Source organism: Myotis daubentonii, chromosome 10 (assembly GCF_963259705.1).
Source record: "Myotis daubentonii chromosome 10, mMyoDau2.1, whole genome shotgun sequence".
Taxonomy (NCBI): domain Eukaryota; kingdom Metazoa; phylum Chordata; class Mammalia; order Chiroptera; family Vespertilionidae; genus Myotis; species Myotis daubentonii.
In genome coordinates, this window is record NC_081849.1 from 78,955,820 (window position 1) to 78,971,593 (window position 15,774).

Consider the following 15,774-nt stretch of genomic DNA (forward strand, 5'->3'; position numbering starts at 1 on the left):
TGCTCAAGAGAAATCAAACCCACGCAACATTTCTGTAATCAAACTTCGTGAAGCTAGCATTCTCTGTTAAAAACACCCTCCTGCCCCCATCCCCCGGCGTGGCTCAGTGGTTGAGCGTCCACCTATGAAGCAGGACATCACAGTTCGATTCCTGGTCAGGGCACATGCCAGGGTTGCTGGCTCAATCCCCAGTGTGGGGCCTGCAGGAGGCAGTGGATCAATGATTCTCTCTCATCATTGATGTCTCTCTCTCTTCCTCTCAATAATTCTCTCTCATCATTGATCTCTCTCTCTCTCTCTCTCTTCCTCTCTGAAATCAACAAAGATATATTTTTTAAAAACCCTAAAAATTTAACAACTGCTTTTAAAAAAGGCCACTAACAAACTATCCAAACTTGGTCTCTGCCAAATGTTAAAAACTTATTTTAGTTAGGGGAGACGATTCACACAGAAGAAACCTCTTAGACTCTAGTAATGGGGGTTCAAGGGCAATGAGGTGATTCATTTTGAAAATACTTCTGAATGAATGGGTAAATATGGTTACTTAACTCTTCCCATACACTAACATAATTAACAATGATAAGAATTTTGAAGCTATCGCTTTGAAAGATGACAAGATAAATCATCTTCAACAACAAAGAATGCTGGTGTTAGAGTTCCATCAGCATTTAGAAACACCATGAAAAGCTTTCAAAATTATGCATTCTCTGACACACCAGTTTTGTGTTCTACGGAAATAAGGCCGAGTACACAAATACCTCGTTGCAAAGATGTACATCGCAGAGTTGTTTTATAAAACTTCGAAACTTAACCAACCTCAATGACTGCCCTGGCCGGTGTGGCTCAGTTGGTCCAGTGTCGTCTGGAGCACCGAAAGGTCTAGGGTTTGATTCCCAATCAGGGCCCACACCGAAGGTGCGGGTTTATGGAAGGCAACCAATGGATGTTTCTTTCTCACATCATTGTTCTCTCTTCTCTCTCTCCCTGCCCCTAAGATCAATAAAAACATATTTTAAAACAAAACAAAACACCTAAATGACCAATATCTAAATGTTCATTAATACAGGAGGGCTGAATAAATTGTGGTATACCCATAAAATGTAAAATGATACAATTGTTTAAAATAATTGTTATAAATAGATAAAATTTATTGTACATTTATGATGTGCCAGATACTTCTTAAGCACCTGACATTCCTCATCTCATCTAACACTCATAACCCTAGAAGGATGGGCTATTATTATCCTCATTTTACAGGTGACTAAAGGAAGGCTTGCAGCTGGCAAGTGGCAGAACTGGATTCAAACTCAGGTCACTCTGACTTCACATCCTGTGCCTGTAAACCACTGGACAGCACTGCTCTGTGAGGGCAGCAGTTACAGATGTGCTGAGGTGTGCCTGATCTACTACTAATCAAAAACACGCCACAAGGATCTACAGCAAGAGTCCAATTTGGGGGATAAATCTTTATATGAGCTTAGGAAGTCTAAAACAGAACACAAGACAATGATGGGATCAAGAGGCCATTTTTATGTTCTGAACTTTATAGAATAAACGAGTTTCTTGGAAAATAAAAAATGTTGCAGTAGTAGCACCAATCACGCCCATAATCAAAAAAAGAAAGTTAAAACACACACACACAGGCATGCACGCACGCACGCGCACGCGCACCCACACACCTTCAGAACCAGCCAACTTCATATGGATAGACTATTTAAAACAATGTTTCTAAAATAGGGAAAGAAACAAGGAATTCAGCCAGTTTACTCTGAAATAAAACAAAGACAGACAAGAAAGATGACTACTATCTTATCAGGAGGGCCATTGCGGTCCCTAAGGGTAGACGATGGTTCTGGCTTTGCTGGGGTTCCACCTGCTAGTCAAAGGAGAGTGAGAAGAGGGGGTGTGTGAGCTGCCTCCTGCCTGCTGCCTTCTAGTTCCACCCTGTAAGTGTACATGCAGGGGGGTGCAACGGTATGTCTGGCGGACTGTCCCCCGGGGGGACCAACATTCTTCTAGCACTTTCTTTCCCTGGGTGTCAGAGTCCCAGAAGCACGCACCCTCTCATTTATTTTAATGAGCATAGCCTTAAGAGAAAGCTAATAACTCCCCCTTTTTGATAGATAAGGAATCTAAGGTTTGGAGAGGTGTTAAGTCACTCATTACTTATGTAACTTATGTACAAGAGCTGTAACACTTTTATTACCCACATGATATGCTGTTTCTAGGCAATAATAGACACGTAACAATTACACGAGAGGGCTGGCTATGTTTACAAATAAGAATGTTTGGATACCTTAACCAATAAAGAAATTTAAAAAAAAGAAAAAAAAAAGAAACTAGAAACACAGAAAAGTATAACCTATTCAAAGGCCTACAATGGGGAGAACCAAGATGGCGGCATAGGTTAACGCCGGAGTTTGCTGCTTTGAACAACTACTTCAAAAGTGAAACCAAAAAACGGAAGGGACGTCACCCAGAACCACAGGAACGCTGGCTGAGTGGAAGTCCTACAACTAGGAGGAAAGAGAAACGCATACGGACACTCAGAGGAGGCGCAGTGCTGAAGTCAAATTCTGAGGTGCGGAGTGCGCGGAGCGGGCTGGCGGCGGAGGGCGCGGTTGTTGTTTTCAATCGGGAGGGAGTCGCAGACTCTGAGCACCAGATACAGGCGAGTCTTTAGGGACCCAGACTCAAACAGGAGAAGCGGGACTGTCTGGCTTCGGTCAGAGCGAGTGCAGCTTTCTCTCCCAGCTTTGCAGCGGGTGCTGGGACTCAGAGAGGCAGAGCCCCTGGGGACAGGACTGAGAGCCGCCATAACTGCTCTCTCCGGCCCACCCTGTTGATCCTGTGCGACCCGCCCCGCCCAAGCCCTGCACAGAGGCATTTGCCGGATAGCCTCAGGCAAAGGCTAGATTAGCACCTCCCTAGAGGACAGAAGTTCTCTCACTGCTGACACTCATAGCTGATTCTCATAGCCACTTGGCCTGGAGGTCAAACCCTCCCTGGAATTAGCTACAACAATCAAGATTTATCTATAAGACTGCGAACAAAGACCACTAGGGGGTGCACCAAGGAAGCATAACAAAATGCGGAGACAAAGAAACAGGACAAAATTGTCAATGGAAGAAATAGAGTTCAGAACCACACTTTTAAGGTCTCTCAAGAACTGTTTAGAAGCTGCCGATAAACTTAATGAGCTCTACACGAAAACTAATAAGACCCTCGATCTTATATTGGGGAACCAACTAGAAATTAAGCACACACGGACTGAAATAACGAATATTATACAGACACCCGACAGCAGACCAGAGGAGCGCAAGAATCAAGTCAATGATTTGAAATGCGAGGAAGCAAAGAACATCCAACCGGAAAAGCAAAATGAAAAAAGAATCCAAAAATGCGAGGATAGTGTAAGGAGCCTCTGGGACAGCTTCAAGCGTACCAACATCAGAATTATAGGGGTGCCAGAAGATGAGAGAGAGCAAGATATTGAAAACCTATTTGAAGAAATAATGACAGAAAACTTCCCCCACCTGGTGAAAGAAATGGACTTACAGGTCCAAGAAGCGCGGAGAACCCCAAACAAAAGGAATCCAAACAGGACCACACCAAGACACATCATAATTAAAATGCCAAGAGCAAAAGATAAAGAGAGAATCTTAAAAGCAGCAAGAGAAAGAAACGCAGTTACCTACAAGGGAATACCCATACGACTGTCAGCTGATTTCTCAACAGAAACTTTGCAGGCCAGAAGGGAGTGGCAAGAAATATTCAAAGTGATGAATACCAAGAACCTACAACCAAGATTACTTTATCCAGCAAAGCTATCATTCAGAACGGAAGGTCAGATAAAGAGCTTCACAGATAAGGAAAAGCTAAAGGAGTTCATCACCACCAAACCAGGATTATATGAAATGCTGAAAGGTATCCTTTAAGAAGAGGAAGAGGAAGAAAAAGGTAAAGATACAAATTATGAACAACAAATATGCATCTATCAACAAGTGAATCTAAGAATCAAATGAATAAATAATCTGATGATCAGAATGAACTGTTGATTATAATAGAATCAGGGACATAGAAAGGGAATGGACTGACTATTCCTGGGGGGGAAAGGGGTGTGGGAGATGTGGGAAGAGACTGGACAAAAATCGTGCACCTATGGATGAGGACAGTGGGTGGGGAGTGAGGGCGGAGGGTGGGGCGGGAACTGGGAGGAGGGGAGTTATGGGGGGGAAAAAAAAAGGAACAAATGTAATAATCTGAACAATAAAGATTTAATTAAAAAAAAACAAACAAAAAAACAAAGGCCTACAATGAGGTGACAAGAACTGAATGAAACAGGTGGTAATGGGGGAAAATTTGATGGCATAACAATAAATACTTTTTTTGTGTCTAAAAAAAAAAGAATGTTTGGAAATGGTGCCACAGAAAAGGATAGAGGCAAAACACTGAACAAAAGAAAATGAACTTTGCTTCAAACAGCTGTAGGTACTTTTTTTTTTTTTTTTTTTTAGAAGAGATATAAAGAAAGAATCCAGAGGGAAGCAGAGTGGACTTTCATCTCTGGGCCCTGTTGCCTTGGAGTTTCTTTACTCATTGTCATAAAAGCCGAAACCACTCTGTACCCCTCCTAACGCAAACTCTAACCTGAACTTGACATGCCAAAGGACTTCTACACGACTCAAAGGTTCGGAAGATTTTTCTCCCCTCGTGACACTGAAACTGTTTTCATCAATGGAGAAAGGGCTGCCCATCTGTACCTCTGAGAGACCAGTTACCCTTTAGAGACTGACAGCTACTCAGTCAACTTAAAAACCTACAGGCAATCACTTCGTATTTTGCCAGCAAAACCTTTCTCTAGTTTTTGAAAATATGAAAAAAACAAAAGAGCCCAGAGAAAATCAAATCTATCAATTTAAACCTTAATTAGTTATTCACTGCTTGATTCATTTGGCCTTTAATCTTGGGATAGGGAAGTAAATGGCATAAAGTTATTACACTAATTAAGTTATATGTGAAAGAAATCATTTCCTGACCCCACGTACAACCTGTATTATTTCTCAATAATTCAATCTAAGACTTAACTAGTAATTCAGTTTACCATAATCCAATTATCATTCGACCATCCAATGTATTTTTTTTTTATTGTTTAAAGTATTACAGATAGTAGTACCTATGTCTCCTTTTCCCCCCATTGACCTCCCCCTGGCCTCCCCTACCCCCCTGGCACATGCCCTCACCGCCCCCCCACCCCACCAGTGTCTGTGTCCATTGGTTATCCTTATATGCATGTATACAAGTCCTTTGGTTGATCTCTTACCCTCTCCCAACCCTGCCCTGCCTTCCTGCTGTAGTTTGACAGTCTGTTCGATGCTTCTTTGTCTCTGTATCTATTTCTGTTCATCAGTTTATGATGTTCATTACATCCAATGTATTTTTAAACTTCAATATGAACTTGACTGACACCCTAGGAAGTTATTCCAAACAAAACAATAAAGCCATATAAGGAAGACAATTCAGTAGGAGGTGAGATCAATACTCTATATGGACTCTTGCAAAAGTTGTTCCTGCTAATTGCTGCATGATGTCAATAGGAAGATGTTTGGTTTTTTTAAATATGCAAAACACCGGTCTAAAAAAACCCCCACAAAAAACCACAAAACAACAACAAAAAAACACCGGTCTAGGTATCAGACTTTTCCTAGAACTCTTCTGAGGAGACCAGTCAACTACCTTCAACACGGTGACGCTTCAAAACAAAATTAAAACAAGCTGCTCTAGATGCTTATTTGAATGTGGTAAAAATGTTTAAGGAGCAAAAACAAAGATGAGACAATAAAGTATTACATTTTAGGAATATAGACAACAAAGAAAGACTTTCTCATAAGTTTTTCTCATGGAAAATCACTCCCAAAACGTCTTGTCTGGGTGACTGCTGCTGACCTTGACTGCTGCATTTGTGAGTCGACGCACATGGACAAACTGAGGGAACCTACGGTTCTAACCTCAATGCGTTTCTTAAAAACTCCATGCGGAAATCTAAGATGGACTAATTTAATTTTCAGAAACTCAAAATTCTTTATTTTGCAAATAAAGTTCTTGAAGGTAGTCTATGTAATTTTTATTTTCTGTTTAAAAGTAATAAATTCTGGAATCTAAACTCCAGAAGTAAATGACATTGTGGCAACAGGAAGGTCAAGTTCAAGAAAACTGGATGTAAGACAGTATCATCAATGCAGGGAGTCTTTCTTAGCTCTCCTTTCCTCAAAAGCACTGTGTTCTTAGTACTGAAATTGTTTCCATTTTATATCTGAATCTTTGTGCCTGGAATGGAACAAGATGAAAAACTTTGTTTAACTTCGGACTCTTTCCACATCACACAGTTGGTATTCTGTCTGTTGAAAAGAAATATCATTGTTTAGGATTGCTATTTTGATATGGGTTATATTAAAAATGGCAAAAGGTTATTCTACTTAAGCTTTTTTTTTTCAGTATTAGTATGGTATATCCAATACATTTAAATGTAGAGTACAAGACTTAACTTACTACCCCCTTTTTGCTAGATAAACTCATTTAAAAAATAATAAGGTAAGCCATGGCCAGTGTTGCTCAGTGGATAGAGCGCTGGCTTGCACACCCAAGGGTCCTGAGTTCAGTTCCCTGTCAAGGGCATGTAACTGGGTTGCAGGTTCTACCCCGGCTCCATTCTGTGCACATGCGAAAGGCAATCAGATCTGTGTGTGTGTGTGTGTGTGTGTGTGTGTGTGTGTCTCTCCCCCTTCCCTTCCACTCTCTCTAAAATCAATGGAAAATGGAAAAAATATCCTCCGGTGAGTATAAACTAATGATGATGCTGCTGCTACTGATGATGTAAGAAAATATAGCAAAGAATTATATGGAAGAGCAGTGGGTGATAACTTAAGTTTTAAAGACCATAAGGTTTTGAAAATGCTCATAGGTTTTTAAAAGAACCTAAAGAATATACTTTTTTATATCAAATACATTCTAAGAATCAACAAGCATTACAGAGGAAGGATAGGGTCACACGTGATTGCATTTTCTTCGTATTCTTTGGTGTTTTCTGTAATGATTATATCACACACCCAGAAGAAAATAAAGATGATTTTTTAAATTAAAATTGCATGCTCCGCTGTGGCTGGTGTGGCTCAGTTGGCTGTGCGTTGTCCCATGCATGGAAGGATCCCAGTTCAATTCCTGGTCAGGGCACATACCTAGGCTGCAGTTTGGTCCTGGATGGGCTGCATAAGTGGGTGGCAACCGCAATGTTTCTCTCACACATCGATGTTTCTCTGTCTCCCTCCCTCTCTAAAATCAATTTTTAGCCCTAACTGGTTTTGCTCAGTGGCTAGAGCGTCAGCCTGTGGTCTGAAGAGTCTGGGGTTCGATTCCAGCCAAGGGCACATGCCCCAGTTGTGGGCTGGATCCCAGTAGGGGGCATGCAGGAGGCAGCCAATCAATGATTCCCTCTCATCATGGATGTTTCTATCTCTCCCTCTCCCTTCCTCTCTGACATCAATAAAAATTTATTTTAAAAAATAAAATCAACTTTTAAAAGAAACTTACATGTCTCAAAATATAAGAAAGTGAACATATATAATGCTACTTACTGCATCTTTGAAAGAAATGAACATGGCATATGTTAAGTCATGCTTATGACCATAAAACAAAAATTATCTACAAAATCATACCTGCCTTTTTTTTCTGTAGTTGCCTTTCTCATTCTATATCTGGGAGGGTAAACCAATGAGTAACTTACACAAACCATTCAAACAATATGCTATGTTCCCCTCCCATCTGGCTACAGAATGAAGTCACGATGTGTAAACGAGGAGCCCAGTGCACAACATTCCGAAGACACACTGTCAAGGCTTGAAAAGGAGGGTCACGTTCAGACTGCTCAAAAACGGGAGTGCAAACAGGAAACCCCCGGAAAGCGCGTTTCTGCCATGCTCTCGTGGTTACAGTCATCTTATAAAGAGCCTTTGCAAATCACACCGAGAACTCCTACGGTTCAGGAAAGAAGAAAATAAATGGCCAAGTCTTTTTAAAAGCTCAACTTCAAAAGTAACTGGCATCTTAGAAGTAACGATCAGTTGGAAAGAGGAGGAAAAAGTGATGCCTATTCCCAGGAAAACAGGGAGCTAGGCACTCGAACACAGGCTGGTGGCAATGTAAATGGGACCGCCTTCCCGCAGTGTAACCTGGCGGCACATTCCTTAGATGTGCACACACTCCTGACCCGGTAATTCCAGGCCAACAGCCACAGGCACGCACAGCTGCTGTAAGACTATTCATGGATCCAGCATGTCTCATAATGAAAACCATGTTGCACAATGAAGACACTTGCTAAATAAGTTGTGATAAAAAGTAAAAAAACAAACAAAAACAAAATAAGTTGTGATATCCATATATGGTACAACAACCTAAGGTAACATAATAGTTATTAAAATAAGTATAAATTTATTACTGAGAAACAAATTAGTAAGTGAATAATCTTGTTAAAAACAATGTTAGAATATGATCTCCTTTTGGGGAAAATAATACTTAATATTTATATACGTAGAAAAGAAAGTAAGTACAAATATTAAAATTTTTTTTCTTTTATTTTGTTGTTTTTTTAAGGTGGTAAAATCGCAGATAGCCTCTTTTTCCTTATCTAGATTTATTTATTTTTACATCAGATATAAAAAGAGAATCAAAGGGGAGATGGAGCTTAATATACATAAATAAAACAGGCAAATTCCTTACAAAAAGCTGGATCTTAATTCAGGTACTCATGAGCCCTTAATTATATTTATTTATTTATTTATGTAGTTAGTTAGTTGTTTTTTTTGTTTGTTTTGTTTTTTGTTAGTTAGTTAGTTTTTGAGTCCTTAATTACTAAAACTTCCCTAAAGCTGAGCCACAGGACTGGAAATCCACGCGTGTGGACCCGTGAGTAACTTTTTGGAAATCTACAGTGAAGCACATGATCTGTTTTTGTTGTCAGTGTATGAGAGGGGATGCACAAAAGACAAAAGAGAGTCAAGTATTTCATGAGCTGGGAAAGACAAAGTGTTTAAAGAGAGCAACACAAAAACACTTCACTGGAGAAGGAATTCTCATCCCTGCTGGGAAGTCTGCTTCACCAACCAGCTTCAGAGGGTGAGAGTCGGGCACCGCGGTGCCCGGCCAGTTCCGAGGGACATTCATAGAAGGGCACAACCCCGGCCAGCTGGGCTGTGTAGTTGGCCCAAAATTCTACTTCCTGTTTCCTGGTTCCTGGATAATAGGCCAGATTAAAATGGGAACCCACTTCTAATTGTTTTCTAGTCCTAATCCCAGTGTGGCCCAGTTTTTTCTTAAGATAACCTAGTGGGTTTCTAGTTTCTAACACTTCATTATTCTATAATGCTGAGGTTCTCTGACTTTCCCTGTCTCCCTCCACCCGAATCAATCCAGGGTCTCATTCCCTTAGATCCCTAATGGTTTGACAGAGAAATCTGGATAAACTGACAAATTGCTCCTGGGGGGAAACTGTATAAGAATAGATGATTTTTTTTAAATGACAAGACTCTGAACTCAGACCCTAACTGGGGCACTTGGTGTGAGACAAACGAGAGGACTGTGCCAAGATGAGTCTGCCGAGCAGATAAAATGGGGGCAGGAAGGACGGGAACCCACACGTGACTTTGTCTACTTCCATGTACTTTTATCAGCGGGAAGTTGCCAAACAATTTAAGCAATCCTAAGCAATCTTGTCATGACTAGGGCCTTGAAAATGAGGAAGACAAACAACATGTAAGGAATTGATAAACAGCACTGACTTTAAAGCAAGTATGACATTAAAACAAAATTTTAATTTCCACGGCTGAAATTCTTTTTCAAAGAAAGGGTTTTATTAGGCCATTGGTAGCAAGAAACAGAAGACAGGTCCTGGGGCGCGGCGTCTAAACTGCCAGCAGCATGGCGGGGGTGGGGGGTGGGGGTGGGGGCGAGGGAAGGTGAGCATGTCCATCATCCGGGCGTTGGCAGAAGCTTTTATACAACAGGTAAGTTGTTCCGAAACAATTCGCATTAGCTATGGACAAAAAGGGGATGGAGGAAGATGAAGCACAGTACGGGCTAGTTCTGAGATAGGCACATAGATTCGTAAGGAAGAAGTGTTGCTACTTGGGTTAGCCGTGGGCAGGAGAGCGGAAAATTCGAGAAGGAGAGGCTCCTCGGGCTTGATAGCACCTGGCTATTTTCTCTTTTAGACATTCGTGAAATAGCCCCCTGAAAATAATCCAAAATCCCAATGTACACGCAGGAGTGTGGGCAGTGTTTCACTGGTGTTGCCCTGCAGTTGTGAACTGATAACCCCTTTTTGGTCTCTGGCCTGCTGTAATTTAATTCAGGACATCTCCGAGTTGCCTCCTTGCCAGGTGGTTTATATTTTACAGATAGGCAGGCTGAAGCAACACCAAGAGAGTAAACAAAAGTGCATAAACAAGAAAGTTAATGTAGGAATGTAGCCCTGTGCCATACATAGCAAAGAGAGAACTCTGCCACCTGCTGACAAAAACACAGAATTGTATAGCTTTCCCAGATTGCCGTTTCAAGGGGGAAAACCTGCCATGGTAATTAGATTTCAAATTAATTATTATACCAAAGATATGAAGTATAACCTCTACTTACAGGAAAATAAGGGTTAAAATAGGATTCAGGGTTATTTATATGCCTCTTAACTCAATAGCTCTACATATCGTGATGCCGGAGTTATTTTAAAAGCAAACAAAAGAGGGCTATATGGACATGATTCCACATTACCAGTGGGGAAGCGCTGACTTAAATTTGCATATGGACTATACTCACTTCACCATACTTTTCAACTCCCCTACCTCATAACAGGCCTCCCCCATGCCCTTCTCCCTTTTGTCTTAACTGTAGATGGCGTACTTCTAAGCCACCTAAGAGAGTTACTCATTTTTCCACAGGTATCTCCCATATATATGTGGACAAAATAGGGGGTTCTATGAAAAATAACCTCCCAGGATGATGTGATCACAAATTCCTGACTGCGCAGGCCATGGTGGGTAGTCACAGCCGAGGCCTATACCTTGCCTAGTAAGAGGTTTATCTTTGCCTGAAGTTAAAGAACCTTGGGAAGAAGCATAATCGCCCTCTAGACTAGAGAGCACATAATTTTATTAACTCTCCTGTAATCTCCTCCTTGCCTCCCTTTCTCCCACCCTCATGTAATTTTCTTTACATTTCTTCCTTAATTCAGTTTTGGCTCAAAAATAGTCTTAAGAAAATTCTTTACAGTTGACATATCATGTTAATAAACTTGTGTTAAAGGAAAAAACTATAAAGAGCTTCTTGTGTGGTTCCCCCCAAATTTCCAATGACATACAATCACATGTCACTCATTGGGTGTTGTCTCTTTTGGGACCATAACTGTTCTACACTTTGTTTTTTTCCTCTAGTTCAGCCGTGGGCAAACTACGGCCCGCGGGCCGGATCCGGCCCGTTTGAAATGAATAAAACAAAACAAAAAAAAAAGACCGTACCCTTTTATGTAATGATGTTTACGTTGAATTTATATTAGTTCACACAAACACTCCATCCATGCTTTTGTCCGGTCCAGTTTAAGAACCCATTGTGGCCCTGGAGTCAAAAAGTTTGCCCACCCCTGCTCTAGTTACTATCTTTTGAACCTTTAAAAATGTTAATTCATGCAGATTTACTCTTTGGGGGGAATAGAAACCTCAATGATGAGAATCATTGATTGGCTGCTTCCTGCACAACCCCTACTGGGGCATGTGCCCTGACCGGGAATCAAACTGGTGACCTCTTGGTTCATCGGATGACACTCAACTACTGAACCACATTGGCCGGGCTGTACAGTATCTTGTTATTCAAGTGCCCCATCATTTAGCCGTCACTATAATTTATTTAGCTAATGTAAACCGCCTCCGACTGAGGAAATGAAAGTGCCCATTTTTCCAAACCCTTATCAGCTTTCTCTCTTTACACAGTCATTGTTTGGCTGACCCCTTTTTGACTATTTGTCAGCAATCTTCCTGAAGTTGTGTGACTTGTAAAATTTGTCATTTTGCTGGAGGTAAGGATTTGAATTGTTTGCTTCAGTGGTTCTCCAACTTTAGCAAGCATGAGAATCACACAGAGGGCAGGGTGAAGCAGAGAGCTGGGCCCCGCCCAGGTCGGCTTTGGATTCAGTAAATCTTGAGCAGAGCTAGAGAATTTGTGTATCTTACAAATTCCCACAAGATGCTGATGCCGGCTAGGAGCACTGAGAACCGCTGGTGTGCTTCAATACTAGCACATGGGGTCTTATACTTCAAAACGTAAGGTTTGCCCCTCTTTGTGATGGTTTATAAAGTCAGTCAGCACTTATGAGATTGTAAAAAATAGCCCTACTGGGGGGGGGGGCGGGCGGGATACTGTTCATCCCCTTGCATCAATGGCTCCCATTGGTAACGCAAATGAAGGAAGTAAAAGCATTTAAGGCTATTCAGGCTTTTAGCCAGAAAGGAGAATTTTTAGACAAATTAAAAATACTAGTATCCAGAAAGAAAGAAAGAAAGAAAAAAATCCTAGTGTCCAGTTCAAGCATGTCTTCATCTGTTATGTAAATGCATTCACAACAAAAAGAAAACAAGTCATGAAACAGTAGGAAAAGTACGCAAACAGAACCCTTTAAAATGGAACCGGACTGCCACCTCAGTGCAAGTGCCTTGCATTCTTACTCCTCAGACCTTGGGAATATGGAAACAGGCAAAACAACCTTTGGTCTGGGCCTAAAGCAGCATTATTCCCCAAAGAATGGTTAACAAAGATAACAAGAAAGCAGATATTATGACTTACCTGGTGACGGCAGAACTGAAAATTAGAAACATTATTTAGAATTAGCGTCACTCTGTTCGATTCTCTACAAACAGAAATGCCTTTCTTCTCTTGGTGTAATTGACCCCCCTCCCTTTCTCATAAACACCTCTTGCCTTTGTCTCCTCACCCCAACAGTCTTGGGCTTCTGCCTGGATCAGTGCTTTCCCAATTAGGTATTATGTTAAGTTTCAAAGAAATGCTCCTTGCCTCTTATTTCGGCATTTTAATTTTAGGCTAACGTCCTAAAACTGTTCCAGCTAACCTAAAAATGGCTTACTAGAAAAGAAGCCAAACTTTTCATGGGGTTAACTTGCTGTATGAGGATGATACACAGGAAACATGACAAATGTAAATTCAAAGGCCAAAGTCACTGCCTGGAATAAACATTTCCATACTTGCAGATTTGGAGATTCAAGATGATCCTGGATATAGTCTTGGCCAATATTAAGAATTTAGTGTATTTCCCTTACTTTACAAAACATTTCATTCAAACGGAACCAATCAGAATTGGTACCCTTCAAATACCACCACATCCATCAAATATGACCCAACGTCATCTCCTATTCCTTTGAAATCCACGTCGCCTTTTATTGATACCTTGAAAGTACTGTTAGGACTCTAGCTGTTAAGCTAGTTTCACATTTACTTGGGAGACCAGCCTCTACATCTGATTCAGTATATGAAGGCAGTGGCCAGGTCTCAAGAACTATTTAAGATCTAGACAATTTAGGTGGGAATGGATAAATTTTTACTCTTGGTGCGGCCAGAAGAGCAGAACTACTCTGAATTTGCACTCTTTTCTGCTGTAGTACCAAGTATTTAGAACTAGCTGGGATTCTCTATTTTTCTACCAGCCAACTGATCACCAGTAATATTAGATTATATACATGTGTTTTCTCTTGATCAAATATTCAGTCAATAAGATAGACACTATGGTGTAGTGTCGCAGACTGCTAAATACCGAATTAGCATACACGCTCACCTGCTTTCTTACTGATAGGATCTCAATTTTGTCAGAGGATGGCAATTTGCTCAACAACAACAACAAATCTCAGCTTCCTTTACAGTTGGGGTGGCCATGTGACTGTTCTCTCCAATGACATGTAAGGAGAAAGTTCTGCTTTACTTGAAATAGGTTTCCTCCTTCCTTCCTGCTGCCTGAAAATATAGATACGCTGGCTAGGGTCAGCCATCGCATGACCCTAAGAAAAGCTCAGAAAACACCAAAGACTTCAGCCTTGATATCCTCGTACCCTCCAATTAACACCAACAACTGCCTACTTTTTGAACTTCTCATTAACTTACAAAAATAAAATCTGTGTTGTGTATTGGAGCCACTGTTTCAGGTCTCTGTTTCGCTTAGCTGAATTAATAAAACAGAAAGACCACGAAATATGTACCAATTCAGACTCTTAAAAGCACATACACAGCAACCAATACAAGACAGTACGTAGCTTGCTAAATTTTGAGGAATCATCAGGAAATGCCACAGGAGTTGAGGAAATATGCTTTGTAAGACAAATCAGGAATTCAACACAGGTCCTACAAGGTCATAAATCTGAGTACTGGCATAAATTACATAAAAGTTGAGCTATAGAGATATTTTAAAAGCCTAAGTGATCATGCTAGTTTAATCCACTAAAGCAGTTAGTCTTGGTCCCCACCCCCTCCCCCCACCTCACACACACACACACACACACACACACACACACACACACTTTCTAAGTACAGACTCAATACTTCCCACTTTCTTAGTTATAGTGCCCGGAGGACATCTGATACAGTACTATCTTAAAACAGAAGAAAGGAGGAAATGTTTGTTAGAAGTTCACCACCAGGAAGGAAATACGCTACAGTCGCTTTCAAAAACAGCACCAGCTATTTAAGGAGTAACACTGGATGTTCACAAGGAAGCCATAAATAGCTGAGATGCGTTTAAATTAGAAATGACAAATTTAACTGGTTGGGGAACTTCTAGAGACAGTTCCACGTCCCCTAGACTGCTGTCTAAATAATTCCCACCCTCCTTTTTGCTCTTTAGGGGGTAATGTTAAGACTACACACTTGTTCTAATATAAAAAAATTTTTTTAATTAAATTTATTGGGGTGACATGGGTTTGTTCTGGTTTTGTGTCTGCACTTTATTTCCTTTGATAGATACTTGTACTTTGGGAGAACTTAATGAAGGATATGAGAATAACTGAATAAGATCAAACCATCACATCTTTTTTTTTTTTTTTAAAGATTAGTTTCCTATTACAGAAAAATAAGTAATTTGCTGTAAAAAAAAAAAAAATTAGAATATATTCTAGCCCAGCCAGCGTGGCTCAGTGTCTGAGTGTTGACCTATGAACCAGGAGGTCACAGTTCAATTCCCAGTCAGGGCATAAGCCCTAGTTGCGCGCTCAGTCCCTGGTGTGGGGCGTGCAGGAGGCAGCCGATCAATGATTCTCTCTCATCATTGGTATTTCTGTCTCTCTCTCCCCCTTCCTCTCTGAACCCAATTAAAAAATATATACACACACACACACACACACACACACACACACACATATATAAAAAGAATATATTCTAGTAATGCAGGAGAAATTAATTTGGGGGTTCAGAACTCGTTACCCAAAGATGATCGAGCCTGTAACCTCGAAGTATTGGGATGATGCTCTAAGCAGCTGAGCCAGCCAGGGACCCCTCTTACATCTTTAATCACTTGCTTTTCACTGCTCTTCTGCCTACGATCAGGTTCACATGCCAACCATTCAACAACAAAACAAAATGAAACACGTGCCCTCAATACAAGTATTTCTTAACCTCAACAATCACTTTGTGGTTCCCTCCATTATTCTTCCAGTGGCTGCTCAAGCCACGGCCACCTCTGCA

At 40.9% G+C, this 15,774-nt stretch overlaps 1 protein-coding gene across 2 annotated transcripts in view; it reads right to left on the reverse strand.

The window, feature by feature from the left end:
- Positions 1 to 15,774, reverse strand: part of NT5C3A (5'-nucleotidase, cytosolic IIIA) — a 52,719-nt gene that overhangs the window by 26,211 nt on the left and 10,734 nt on the right. The window lies entirely within an intron of this gene.